The sequence below is a fragment of the Rhinopithecus bieti genome, unplaced genomic scaffold, assembly GCF_001698545.2.
Source record: "Rhinopithecus bieti isolate Rb0 unplaced genomic scaffold, ASM169854v2 scaffold_42565, whole genome shotgun sequence".
Classification (NCBI taxonomy): domain Eukaryota; kingdom Metazoa; phylum Chordata; class Mammalia; order Primates; family Cercopithecidae; genus Rhinopithecus; species Rhinopithecus bieti.
Window position 1 is genome coordinate 19,106 of NW_016818029.1, and position 13,472 is coordinate 32,577.

The window sequence follows — 13,472 nt, forward strand, 5'->3', positions numbered from 1 at the left end:
AACATTTTCACTACATTCTAAGCCTATAGAAGTTCTCTTAAAGGCTTCCATGGCTTCTGTGGTACTATGACGGGTATGAAAAGTACCCACAGATGTGTTCTACACTTTGCTCTATGTTTTCAATTAGATGCAATAAGGAGAAAATTGCAACCAAAGGGTTTTTTTTTCTAACATCTATGTGTATACCTGTCAAAACCACTAGAGCACACCAGAATATGGTATAACAAGTAGATCTTTTACTTAAGATGTCAAATCTCATGATAACCAAAAAATTCTAAAACAAAAATACAACTAGCTCAAAGTTACTGTTACTGAAATTTCAAGTGTAATGTTTTTATTTTCCAACTGCTTCATGATTTTGGCAGTCTTCTTTTAATCATAAAATATGTTAATGACTGAATTTTGATGACACTAATATTTTATTTTTATTTAAGAGGTTGTTTCGCTTTTGTAATAATAATTGCTACTACTTGTTGAGTTCTATGTGCCAAGCACTATTGTAGGCATTTTTCATAAACTGATTTAAATCCCTCCCAACCACACACCTTGTGAAGTAGGTACTATTAGTTACATTTACACATGAATGGGTGTTTGGCAAGGTTAAGAAACTTGCACAAGGTCACACAGCCAATAAATGGGGGATCCAGTATTCCAGCCCAGGTCTGTTGGGCTCTAAAGCCTCTGCACAGTCTTAGCTGTTAAGAATTTCTGGTCACATTTAAACATTCCCCTTTGATTCACGGTGTTAAGAAATACACTTAAGCAGCTACGTGTTTACTAGGGATGAAAATGTTTCCAATTCATAAGCCAGAACATTTTTTTCTTCAGATATTTAACACAAAGAAGGGATGAAGACCATTTTTTATTCCCATCTCCCATGGTTTCATATTTTTATAAACATTTCTAGAATGCTACACAATAGCAGCTATATTCTGCAACTTTAATTAAAGGTCAAACATTTCTTATATATTCTGATGGTGAGATGATAATGCATACGCTAAAACAATCAGATGACTCCACTGAGCGAAAGAGCATTGCATTAGCAACTCTTTGGGGGAAATGTGTTAGTGAATTATTTCATGAATACAGTAAGAATAAAATGATTGTCTTAGAGGCCATAAATAAATCCATTTAAGTTAAAACCTAAGTCTAGGAATTGATATCCGCTTTGGCCAAATTTCACTTCGGGTACTCTAGCTTTAAAAAAAAAAAAAAAAAAAAACTGGCCGGGCGCGGGGGCTCAAGCCTGTAATCCCAGCACTTTGGGAGGCCGAGACGGGCGGATCATGAGGTCAGGAGATCGAGACCATCCTGGCTAATACGGTGAAACCCCGTCTCTACTAAAAAATACAAAAAACTAGCCGGGCGATGAGGCGGGCACCTGTAGTCCCAGCTACTCGGGAGGCTGAGACAGGAGAATGGCGTGAACCCGGGAGGCGGAGCTTGTAGGGTGCTGACAGCCGGCCACTGCACTCCAGCCTGGGCGACAGAGCAAGATTCCTTCTCGATCCGGTCTCAAAAAAAAAAAAAAAAAAAAAAAAAAAAAAAACCAACTTTTCCCTGTAGTATTTTAAATAGTCATTCTATATTACTCTTTATTGGTTCTAACTTGGTTGATATTATCTATGCAGATAAACTACAACGGTACCCAAAGCCTTTCTGAATACAGATTTATCATCCTGAGGAGAAAAACCAAAGTTAATGGGAGTTTTGGAATGGTAAATATTGTGCCAGACCTTAAGTACTTAAAAAGCATTTCCTAGGCCAGGCACGGTGGCTCATGTCTGTAATCCTAGCACTTTGGGAGGTCAAGGCAGGTGGATCACCTGAGGTCGGGAGTTTGAGAACAGCCTGATCGACATGGAGAAACTCTGTCTCTACTAAAAATACAAAATCAGCTGGGCGTGGTAACGCAAGCCTGTAATCCCAGCTACTTGGGAAGCTGAGGCATGAGAATCGCTTGAACCCTGGAGGCAGAGGTTGTGATGAGCCGATATCGCACCATTGCACGCCATCCTGGGTGACGAGAGTGAAACTCCGTCACACACACACACACACACACACACACACACACAAAAGGCATTTCCTTATACTAAGTACAGAAGGTTCATTATTCTTCTTTTATTATTCTTTTCCAGGCCACTAGGAAATGAGGGTGTACAACACCCTTCCAGAGCCAACTTCAACAAACTGAAATTTATGTACATTCTAATCTAAAATTTGTTTTTTCTCCCTACATATAAAGGAAATTAAACAAAAAATCTGTCCGTCTCAGTTACACTTGGGGCACTGGGCCTACATTATTTTTGCATAAAGCTGAATTGCTTCTAGATGACTTCTGCTTGTTGATTAGTCTAATATTTGTTGCAGCCCTCAGTGTAAAAGGTGACTACAGGAAGTCATACGTAAAATTTCCTTCTAAATAGTGCATACAAATCAATAATAAAATAGTATGATCCTAACTGAAATGTGAATAAAGGGCATGCCAATTTACAAAAGCAGAAATATAAATGGATATTTTACCTTGTTAATGTAGAATATGATGAAATGAGTACTATATACTGCTAGTAGACTTGAACTTCCAGCAAATCAGTTTGTCTCAAAAATGGTATTTCCTTTTCTCTTTGACATAGTGAGTTAAAGAGGAGAAGGAAAAGTAGGGGTGGGGTGGAGGGAATGACAAGAGAAGGAGAATGGGAAGAATGAAAGCCATGAAATGGTAGTGACTGAAAAGAGTAGGGTAGTATTTACTAGTGTTTGGAGTCAGGAGGTTGAATTGCAGCCCTGCCACTTACCTTTAGCTGCTTGCATATCCTCAGGCAATTTACTTGACCTTTCTAAGTCTCATATTCCTTATCCATAAAACAGACATGACAGTACTTTCCTAATTAGGCTACTCTGAAAACTAACTGAATTTATGTATGCAAAGTACACAGTTTGCTTTCATACTACATGATAGTATGTGTTACATGCTTATAAGACCTAAAATGTGAAATTATCAAATTTTAATTTGGTGCAATGCCCATCCCAAACCAACTTAATCCCAAATAACCCATATGGTACAAACAACACCCACTTCAGTGGAAAGAGGCAGGGGTGGACTGAAGCATGGTTCTCCTAAGCAGTTACAGCTACAGGCAAATGATAAAAGAGTGCCGTGATACAAATCAACCTATTAACACCAACTCTCAGTCTCCTTCAGTCAAAGCTATTACAGTACAGACTTTAGGATCTTTATCTCTGGACATGAGGTAATAAAACAGTTCCTTTTCAAATAACTCATGAATGCACTGATTTCTTAGGAACCATAGCCATGGTAGTAATTCCTCACCCAACTTGCATCCTCAGTTCACTGCTTTGTGGGCCTTCTGAAAAGTATTCCTTTAGAAGAGCTGAGAAGCATTCCCTTTTCTGACAGACAGCAGATATAGAGTCACAACTTAACAGAAACCCTGAGTAGAAAACCACTACAAGAACCAGTATTGGTAGCAAAGCCTGAACTGTAATAAACAAATTGCCCGAGACTCAGTGTGGACAAGTCTGAGAGTTAAAAAACTTCCAGGGGACCCAATGCTTTTGTGAGTTTTACCTCCTGGAGCTCTACCAGGAAAAATCCCCTCAGGTATTAGGGGTGGTCGGGAGAAGCATTATGTTCTAAACAAGGCCTTCCCCCAAGGAAAACTATTTTACCAGATCATAATCTACTATAGTTTTGAATCTAACTGACATGGGGAAAGGGCAAAAATGCCCAACGCCAGTCAGCTCTAACGTACGTGGAACAGAAGATACCTCCCTCCAGCCATCTGGGAAAAGAAGTGAGGGGCACTTGTGAAGTTCAGACCCTAGGGCCACAGGCTTACTTAAAGACTGAGACAGGCCAAGTGTGGTGGCTCACATCTGTAATCCCAGCACTTGGGAGGCTGGGGTGGGAGGAGTGCTTGGTTCCAGATGTTTAAGACCAGCCTGGGCAACATAGAGAGACTCCATTTCTACCAAAAAAAAAAAGAAAAATTAGCTGAGCATGGTGGTATATGCCAGTAGTCCCACCTATCTGGGAGGCTGAGGCAGGAGGATGGCTTGAACTCAGGAGGTGGAGGCTGCAGTAAGTCAAGATTATGCCACTGCATTCTAGCCTGGGTACCAGAATGACAGCTTCATTCTGTCCTAATTGTAAAAAAAGCTTCAGATATAATCATAAAATTATAGAATGCTTCCCCTTCCCCTGTGCCTCACTACTACATGACTAATGGTCTATTTACTGCAATTCTTTTCAACCAGTACATCATGTCCAGCTTTCAACAAAAAATTACAAAGCATACTAAAAGGCAAAAACACAGCTTGAAGAGACAGAGCAGGCATCACAAACAGACTCACATATGGCAGGAATGTTGGAATTATCAGATCAGGAATTTAAAACAACGACCGTTAATATCCTAAGGGTGCTAGTGGAAAAATTAGGCAACATGCAACAATGGCTGGATAATATAGGCAAAGAGATGGAGATTCTGAGAAAGAATTAAAAAGAAGTGCTAGAGATCAAAAAACACAAAAAAGAAGAATGCATTTGATTAGCTCATTAGTATACTGGACACATCCTGAGGAAAGTATCTTTGAGCTTAAGGACATGTCAGTAGAAACTTAAAAAGCAAAGAGAAAAAAGATGGAAAAAATGGAATAATATTCAAGAATGTGGAACAACTACAGAAAATGTAGCATATGCATAATGGAAACATCAAGAAAATTAAAAGAGAAAATAACAGAAGCAATAAATAAAGTAACAATGACTGGGGATTTCCTGAAATTGGTTTCAGATCCCACCACAGATCCAGGAAGTTCAGAGAACATCAAGCAGGATAAACCCCCCCAAAAAAGAAGAAAAAGAAATGAAGAGGAACAAAAAAGAAAAAAAGAATGAAGGAAAATGAAGAGAATCTGAGGGACTTCTGGGATAGCATCAAATAGAAGAAAACATGCATTATGGGAACCTCAGAAAGAGAAGAAAGAAAAGGGTAGAGGACCTATTTGAAGAAATAATGGTTGGAAATTTCCCAAATCTGAGAGAAATGGATATACGAATTCAAGAATCTCAGATAAATCCAACCACAATAAATCTAAAGGGATCTAAGGGATCTACACTGAGACATATCATATCATAATTAAACTGTCTAGTGACAGAGATCTTGAAAGCAGCAAACAAACAAAAAAAAAAGCAACTCAGTACATATAAAGGAGCTCACACTAGATTCTCAGCAGACTTAGCAGAAATCCTGCAGGCTAGGAAGTCGGATGATGTATTCAAAAGAAAAGCGGTGCCAATCAAGAATGCTATGTTTAGCAAAAGTGCCCTTTCGAAACAAACAAAAACAGAAATTAAGACTTTCTCAGATAAAAATTGAGAGAGTTTATCACCATTAGACTTATTCATAGGAAATTCTAAAAGAGCACCTACAAGTAAGTGAAAAGCTGATAAACAGGAATATAAAACCATACATTAATAAAAATGTAAGTCCCAGGTAAATATACAGAAAAATATAGAATCCTGTATTGTAATGTAGGTGAGTAAATCACTTATAAATCTGGTATAGAATTTTTTTTTTTTTCTACACAAGGTCTGGCTCTGTCACCCAGGCTGGAGTGCAGTGGCATGAGCTCAACTCTCAGCAACCTTCGCCTCCCAGGCTCAAGTCATCCTCTTGCCTCAGTCCCCAAAGTAGCTGGGACCACAGGCACTCACCACCATGCCTGGCTAATTTTGTGCTTTTGTAGAGATGGGGTTTTGCCATGTTGCTCAGGCTGGTCTCAAACTCCTGAACTCAAGTGATCCGCCCACCTTGGCCTCCCAAAGTGCTGTGATTACAGCCATGGGTCACTGCATCTGGCCCAGAATTTTTCTAAAAGCATAAAAAGTAATAATCTATATTAAATAAGCAATGTAAAAACATGCAATGTGAGTCATCAATAACATAAAACGGGAGGCAGAGAGACAGGTAAAGGAGCATGGTTTTTATACATGATTGAAGTTAATTTATCAGTTTGAAATATTTAAATATTTAAAAAGTTTAAAATAGATCGTTAGAACTTTTAAGATGTTTTATGGAATTGCAAGGGTAAACAGGAAAATATCTGTAGAATATATACAAAAGGAAATAGGGAATCAATGTCACTAGAAAAAATCAACAAAAAACAGAGAGGAAAGACAAAGCTGTAAGACAGACAAAAAACAAGAACAAAAGTAATACTAAGTCCTTTCCTATCAGTAATTGCTTTAAACATAAACATAATACTTTTAAACATAAAAGGATTAAATACACCAAAGTAATACTAAGTCCTTTCCTGTCAGTAATTATTTTAAATGTAAAAAGATCAAACATACCAAGACATTGAATGGCTAAAAAATATGAGATCCAACGATAAGGTGCCTACAAGAAAATGACTTTATATCTAAAAACACATGGGAGCCAGGCACGGTGGCTCACACCTGTAATCCCAGCACTTTGGGAGACCAAGGCTGGCGGGTCATGAGGTTAGGAGTTCGAGACCAGCCTGGCCAGCATAGTGAAGCCCCGTCTCTACTAAAAATACAAAAAATTAGCTGGACATGGTGGCATGCACCTGTAATCCCAGCTGCTCAGGAGGCTGAGGCAAGAGAACTGCTTGAACTGAGGAGGTGGAGGTTGCAGTTGAGCCGAGACCATGCCACTGTGCTCCTGCCGGGGCGACAGAGCGAGACTCCTTCTCAAAAAAATAAACAAAAAATACACATGGGCTAAAAGTGAAAAGGTGGAAAAGATATTCTATGCAAATGAGAAACTGGAGAGCAGGAGCAGCCATACATATATCAAACAGAATAGACTTTAAGGGAAAAAAACTATCATAAGAGGAAAAGGGGGACATTATATAATGATACAATGGTAAATTCACCAAAAAGATATAACAATAAATATATACACATCTAACATCAAAGCAGTCAGATATGTGAAGCAACACTGACAGAACTGAAGGAAGATGACCAGGTGCGGTGGCTCACACCTGTAATTCCAGCACTTTGGGAGGCCGAGGCAGGTGGATCACCAGAGGTCAGGAGACCAGTCTGGCCAACACAGTGAAACCCCATCTCTATTAAAAATATAAAAAATTAGTTAGGTGTAGTGGCAGGTGCCTATAATCCCAGCTACTCAGGAGACTGTGAGGCAGAAGAATCGCTTAAACCCAGGGGGAGGAGGTTTCAGTGAGCCAAGATTGCACCACTTCACTCCAGCTTGGGCAAAAGAGCGAAACTCCACCTTAAAAAAAAAAAAAAAAAAAAAAAACTGAAGGAAGAAATGAGCAGCAACACAATACTAACAGGCGACTTCAATTACCCCACTTTCAGTAAGAATAGAACAACCAGACAGAAGATCAAACAGAAGACACAGATGACTTGAATAACTCTTTAGACCAATTGGAACTAACAAACATAAACAGAACACTCCACCCAACAACAGGGGATACACATTCTTCTCAAGTGCACATGTAATATTCTCCAAGAGAGACTACATGTTAGACCACAAAAAAAGCCTTAAATGTAAGAAGATTGAAGTCATACAAATAAATTCTCCATCCTCAGCACAATGAAACTACAAATCAATAGCCAAAAAAAACTAAAAAACAAAAACAAAAAAACAGGCAAATTCACAAATGTATGAGAATTAAACAATGCAGTTTTAAACAACCAATGGGTCAAACAGGAAATCACAAGGGAATTTAGAAAATATCTGGAGATAAATGAAAATGAAAACACAGCATACCAAAACTGATGGAATGGAACAAAAACAGTATTAAGAGGAAAGTTTTATTAAAAAGGAAGAAAGACTTCAAATCAACAACTTAACCTTACACTTAAAGGAATAAAGAAAAATAAGCTAAATTCACAACTAGCTTAGAGCGGAGATAAATGAAACAAATAGGAAAAAATATAGAAAAAATACAACAAAACCAACAGTTGGTATTCTGAGAAGATAAACAAAATTAGCAAATCCTTAGCTGCAATAACTAAAATGGAGAGGAGATTGAAATAGCTAAAATTACAAAAGAGAAGACATTCAACTGATGTTACAGAAATAAAAAGAAATATGAGGCTACTATTAAATTACAATGAAACCAGATAATCTAGAAGAAATGGGTAAATTCCTAGAAACATGAAGCCAACCAATACTGAATCATGAAGAAATAAGAAATCTATGTGAACATACCTATAACTAGTAAAGAATTGAAACAGTAATTAAAAACCTCCCAACAAAAAAAGGCCAGGACCAGATAGATTCATTGGAGAAGTCCATCAAATATTTATATAAGAACTAACACTAATCCTTCTCAAACTCTTTGAAAGAATCAAAACAGAAACTCTTTGAAACAATTGCAACACTTCCAAACTCATTCTATGAGGTCAGAATTACCTTAACACCAACATGAGAGACACAAGAAAAGAAAACTGCAGGCAAATATCCCTTAAATATACTGACGTGAAAATCCTCAACAAAATACTAGTCAGCTGAATTCAACAGTACATTAGAAGGATTATACACCATGACCAGTGGGACTTATTCGTGGAATGAAAGGAAGGTTTAACATATGAAAATAATCCTATTTAATACACCACATTAACAAGATGAAGGACAAAACCAGATGATCATTTGAATTGATGCAGACAAAATTCAACAATCTCATGATACAAACACTCAATAAACTAGGAATAGAAAAAAACTACCCCAGCATAATAAAAGTCATATATGAGATGGCTACATTTAACATCATAGTCAACAAAAGAAGACTGAAACTTTCCCTCTAAGAGCAGGAATAAGGCAAGGATGCCCACACTCACCACTGCTATTCAACACAATACTAGGAGGTCTATCCAGAGCAATTAGACAAGAAAATGAAATAGAAAACATACAGATTGGAAAATTAGTAAAATTAATTCCCTTCACAGATGACATGTTCCATAAAAACTGTTAAAATCAGTAAATTCAGCAAAGTTACAGGATGCAAAAGCAAAATTCAAAAATTGCATTTCTAAACACTAACAAACAATTCACAAAGGAAATTATCCCTCAACCAAAGGACTTGTAAAAAAAAAAAAAAAAAAAAGGAAATTAAGAAAACAATTCCACTTACTATCGCAACAAAAAGGATAAAATACTTAGGAATAAGCTCAACTAAGAAGGTAAAAGGTTTCCACACTACAAACTGAACACTGCCACAAGAAAATCAAAGAAGACAGAAATAAACAGAAAGATATTCCAGGCTCATAGATTAAAAGACTTAACATTGTCAAACTATCCATGCTACCCACAGTGATCTACAGATTCAATGTAATCCTTATCAAAATACTGATGACATTTTTTTGCAGAAACAGAAAAAAAGCATCCTAAAATTCTCAAGGGACTATAAATAGCCAAAACAATCTTGAAAAAGAACAAAATTGGAAAACTCATACTCCCTGATTTCAAAACATCCTACACAGCAACTGTAATTAAGATGATATGGTACTAGATATATACACCAATGTAACATAATTTACAGCCTAGGAATAAACCCTTGTATATATGGCCAAATGACTTTTGACAAGGATGCCAAGATGACACAGTGAATAAAGGACAGTCTCCTTAACAAATGGTACTGGGAAAACTGGGATATCCACATGCCTAAATAAATAGATAAATAAATAAAATAAGTTGGACCTTAACCTACACCTTACATAAAATTAACTCAAAAGGGATTAAAGACCTAAATATAAGGCCTAAAACTATGAAACTCCTAGAAAAAACTATAGGGTATAGGGGAAAAACTTCAGGATACTGGATTTGAGAATTATGTCTTGGAAGTGACACCATAAGCACAGGCAACAAAAGAAAAAAAAATAGACAAATGGGACTACGAGAAACTTTTGTGCATAAACAGACATGATCGACAGAGTGAAAGGGCAACTTACAAACTGGGCAAAAATAACTGCAACTCATGTATCTGATTTGGGGTTAATATCCAGACTATATAAAGAACTTCTACAACTCAACAGTAAAAAATGCAAAACAAAAACCTAATTTAAAAATGAGAAAATGACTTGAATAGAAAATTCTCCAAAGAAGATATACGAATAGCCAATAAATACTTGAAAAGATGCTTATCATCACTAATCATCAGGGAAATGCAAATTAAAACAATGAGACATCAACTCATACTCACTAGAATGGCCACTATCAAAAGAGCAGAATGTAAGTGTCGAGCATGTGGAGAGCCCTTGTGCACTGGTGATGGGAATGTAAAATGGTGCAGGTAGTACAGAGAGCAAGCAGTAAGGAGATACTTCTAAAATTCAAAATACAATTAGAATATGATTCAGCAATCCCACTTCTGGATATATATCCAAAAAGAATTCAAAGCAGGATCTTAAAGATAAATTTTCACCCATGTTCACAAAAGCATTATTTATAGTAGACAAGGGGTAGAGTGGAAACAATCCAAATGTCTATTGACAATGAATGGAAAAGGAAAAGGAAAAGGAAAAATGGTATATCCATAAAATGGAGTATTATGAAATTTTTTTTTTTAAAAAAAGAATATTGTGTCATATGCCACAACACAGGTGAACCATTAGGGCATTATGCTAAGTAAAACATGCCAGTTGCAAAAGAACAAATACTGTATGAGTCCACTCATATGAAGTATCTAAAGTAGTCAAATTGTAGAGAAGAAACAGCAAAAATGTGGTTAGCAAGGGCTGGAGAGAGGAGAATGAGGGAACTGAGTTAGTGTTTAGTGGGTACAAAGTCCTTATTAAGTGTTAAACGATGAAAAAATTCTAGAGATCGGTTGCACGATAATGTAAATATACTTAACACTATTGAACTGTACACTTAAAAATGGCTAAGATTGTAAATTTATTATGTGTTTTTTACCACAATAAAAAATGCAAGCAAAAAAAAGGCGAAGAAAAAATAAAAACTTTTATAAACACAATTTGAGGTAATTTTGCCCACAGAACTGACTTGCGAGAAATGTTAAAATAAGTTCTTTAAAGAGAAGAAAAATGATATAGGTCAAAATCTTAGATCTACATAAAGAAAGGAAAAGTCCTGGAAAAGAAATAAGTAAAAGTAAAATAAAACTTCTACTTTTCTTATTCTTATTTGATTTTACTTGTGAACAAACAAATAATTCATTCAAAATAATAACTAATAATATATTCAATTATACTATTAATGTATAACATATATAAGTGAAATGAATAACAGCAATGATATAAGGGAGGGTAGAAATTAGGAATATTTTGTTATTATTAGGAACTTGCACTACCCACAAAGAAGTATAGTGTTATTTGAGAGTCAAATTGGATTAGTTGTAAATGTATAATGCAAACTCTAGGGCAACCACTAAAAAAAGAAAACACACACACACACACACACACACACACACACACACAAATAACATTAATATGCTAAGAAAGGAAAGTGGAATCATATGAAATGCTTAATTAAAACCACAAATGGTGAAAAAAGATTGAAGCAGAAAAACAGAAACGGGGCAACAAATACAGAACAATGACAAATATAATAGATATTAACTCAACTATATTCATAATCACTTTAAATATCTATGTCCTAAATATGGTAATTAAAAGACAGATTGTCAGAGTGGATCAGATCAAAAAATAAGACCAGCTAGATTTTGTTGAAAAGAAACCCACTTTAAATACGAAGACACATACCCTGGCGTGATTCCCGTCCTGCGTGGCTGTTCTCTGGGGCAGTAGTCGTTTATCTCTGTTCACCTTCTCTCCCACCTAAGTGCATGCCACCACCCCATGGAAGATTTGATGGACATGAACATGAGCCCCCTGAGGCCCCAGAACTATCTTTTCAGTTGTGAACAAAAGGCCAACAAAGATTATCACTTTAAGGTGGATAATGATGAAAATGAGCACCAGTTATCTTTAAGAACAGTCAGTTCAGGAACTGGTGCAAAGGATAAATTGCATATTGTTGAAGCAGAGGCAATGAATTATGAAGGCAGTCCAATTAAAGCAACACTGGCAACTTTGAAAATGTCTGTACAGCCAATGGTTTCCCCTGGGGGCCTTGAAATAACACCACCAGTGATCTTACGGTTGGAGTGTGCTTCAGGGCCAGTGCATATTAGTGGACAGCACTTAGTAGCTGCGGAGGAAGATGCAGAGTTAGAAGATGAAGAGGAGGAGGATGTGAAACTCTTAAGTTTATCTGGAAAGCGATCTGCCCCAGGAGGTGGTAGAAAGATTCCACAGAAAAAAGTACAACTTGCTGCTGATGAAGATGATGATGATGAAAATGACGATGATGATGGTTTTGATGATGAGGAAACTGAAGAAAAAGTGCCAGTGAGGAAATCTATACGAGATACTCCAGCCAAAAATGCACAAAAGACAAATCAGAATGGAAAAGACTGAAAACCATCAACACCAAGATCAAAAGGACAAGAATCTTTCAGAAAACAGGAAAAAACTCCTAAAACATGAAAAGGACCTAGTTCTGTAGAAGATATTAAAATGCAAGCAGTTCATCAATTTTGTGAAGAATTCTTCCGGGTGACTGACCAGGAAGCTATTCAAAATCTGGCAGTGGAGGAAGTCTCTTTAGGAAAATAGTTTAAACAATTTGTTAAAAATGTTCCATCTTATTTCAATTCTGTAATAGTTGATATCTGGCTGTCCTTTTTATAATGCAGAGTGAGAACTTTCCCTACTGTGTTTGATAAATGTTGTCCAGGCTCTATTGCCAAAATGTGTTGTACAAAATGCTTGTTTAGTTTTAAAGATGGAACTCCACCATTTGCTTGGTTTTTAGTATGTATGGAATGTTATGATAGGACATAGTAGTAGTGGTGGTCAGACATGGAAGTGGTGGGGAGGCAAAAATATACAGTGAAATAAAACTCAGTATTTTAACAAAGTAAAAAAAAAGTAAGATACATAGATTAAAAGTAAAGAGATTGACAAAAATATCATGCTAACACTAATCCAAAAAATGTGGGAGTAAGCATATTTTCAGACAGAGCAGACATCAGTGCAAGAAAAATCATCACAAAGAGAGGCATTACATAATAACAAAGGGATCAATTCTCAAAAAAAAAAAAAAAAAAAAAAAAAATATGGCCAGGCACGGTGGCTCATGCCTGTAATCCCAGCACTTTTGGGGCTGGTGGATCACTTGAGGTCAGAAGTTCGAGACCAGCCTGGCCCAATATAGTGAAACCCCGTCTCTACTAAAAGATACAAAATTAGCCGGGCATGATGGTCCTTGCCTATAGTCCCAGCTACTTGGGAGGCTGAAGGAGGAGAATTGTTTGAACCTAGAAGGCAGAGGCTGCAGGGAGCCGAGATCACACCACTGCACTCCAGCCTGGGCAACAGAGTGAGACTCTGTCTCAAAATAAATAAATAAAAAATTTTAAAAATTATA

General features: G+C 36.7%; 1 protein-coding gene and 1 pseudogene across 1 annotated transcript in view; one reads left to right on the plus strand and one right to left on the minus strand.

Moving 5' to 3' along the window:
- RNF13 (ring finger protein 13) overlaps positions 1-13,472 on the minus strand; it is a 167,981-nt gene that overhangs the window by 8,010 nt on the left and 146,499 nt on the right. The gene's annotated exons all lie outside the window — the stretch shown is intronic.
- Positions 11,762-13,131, plus strand: LOC108518283 (nucleophosmin pseudogene; annotated as a pseudogene).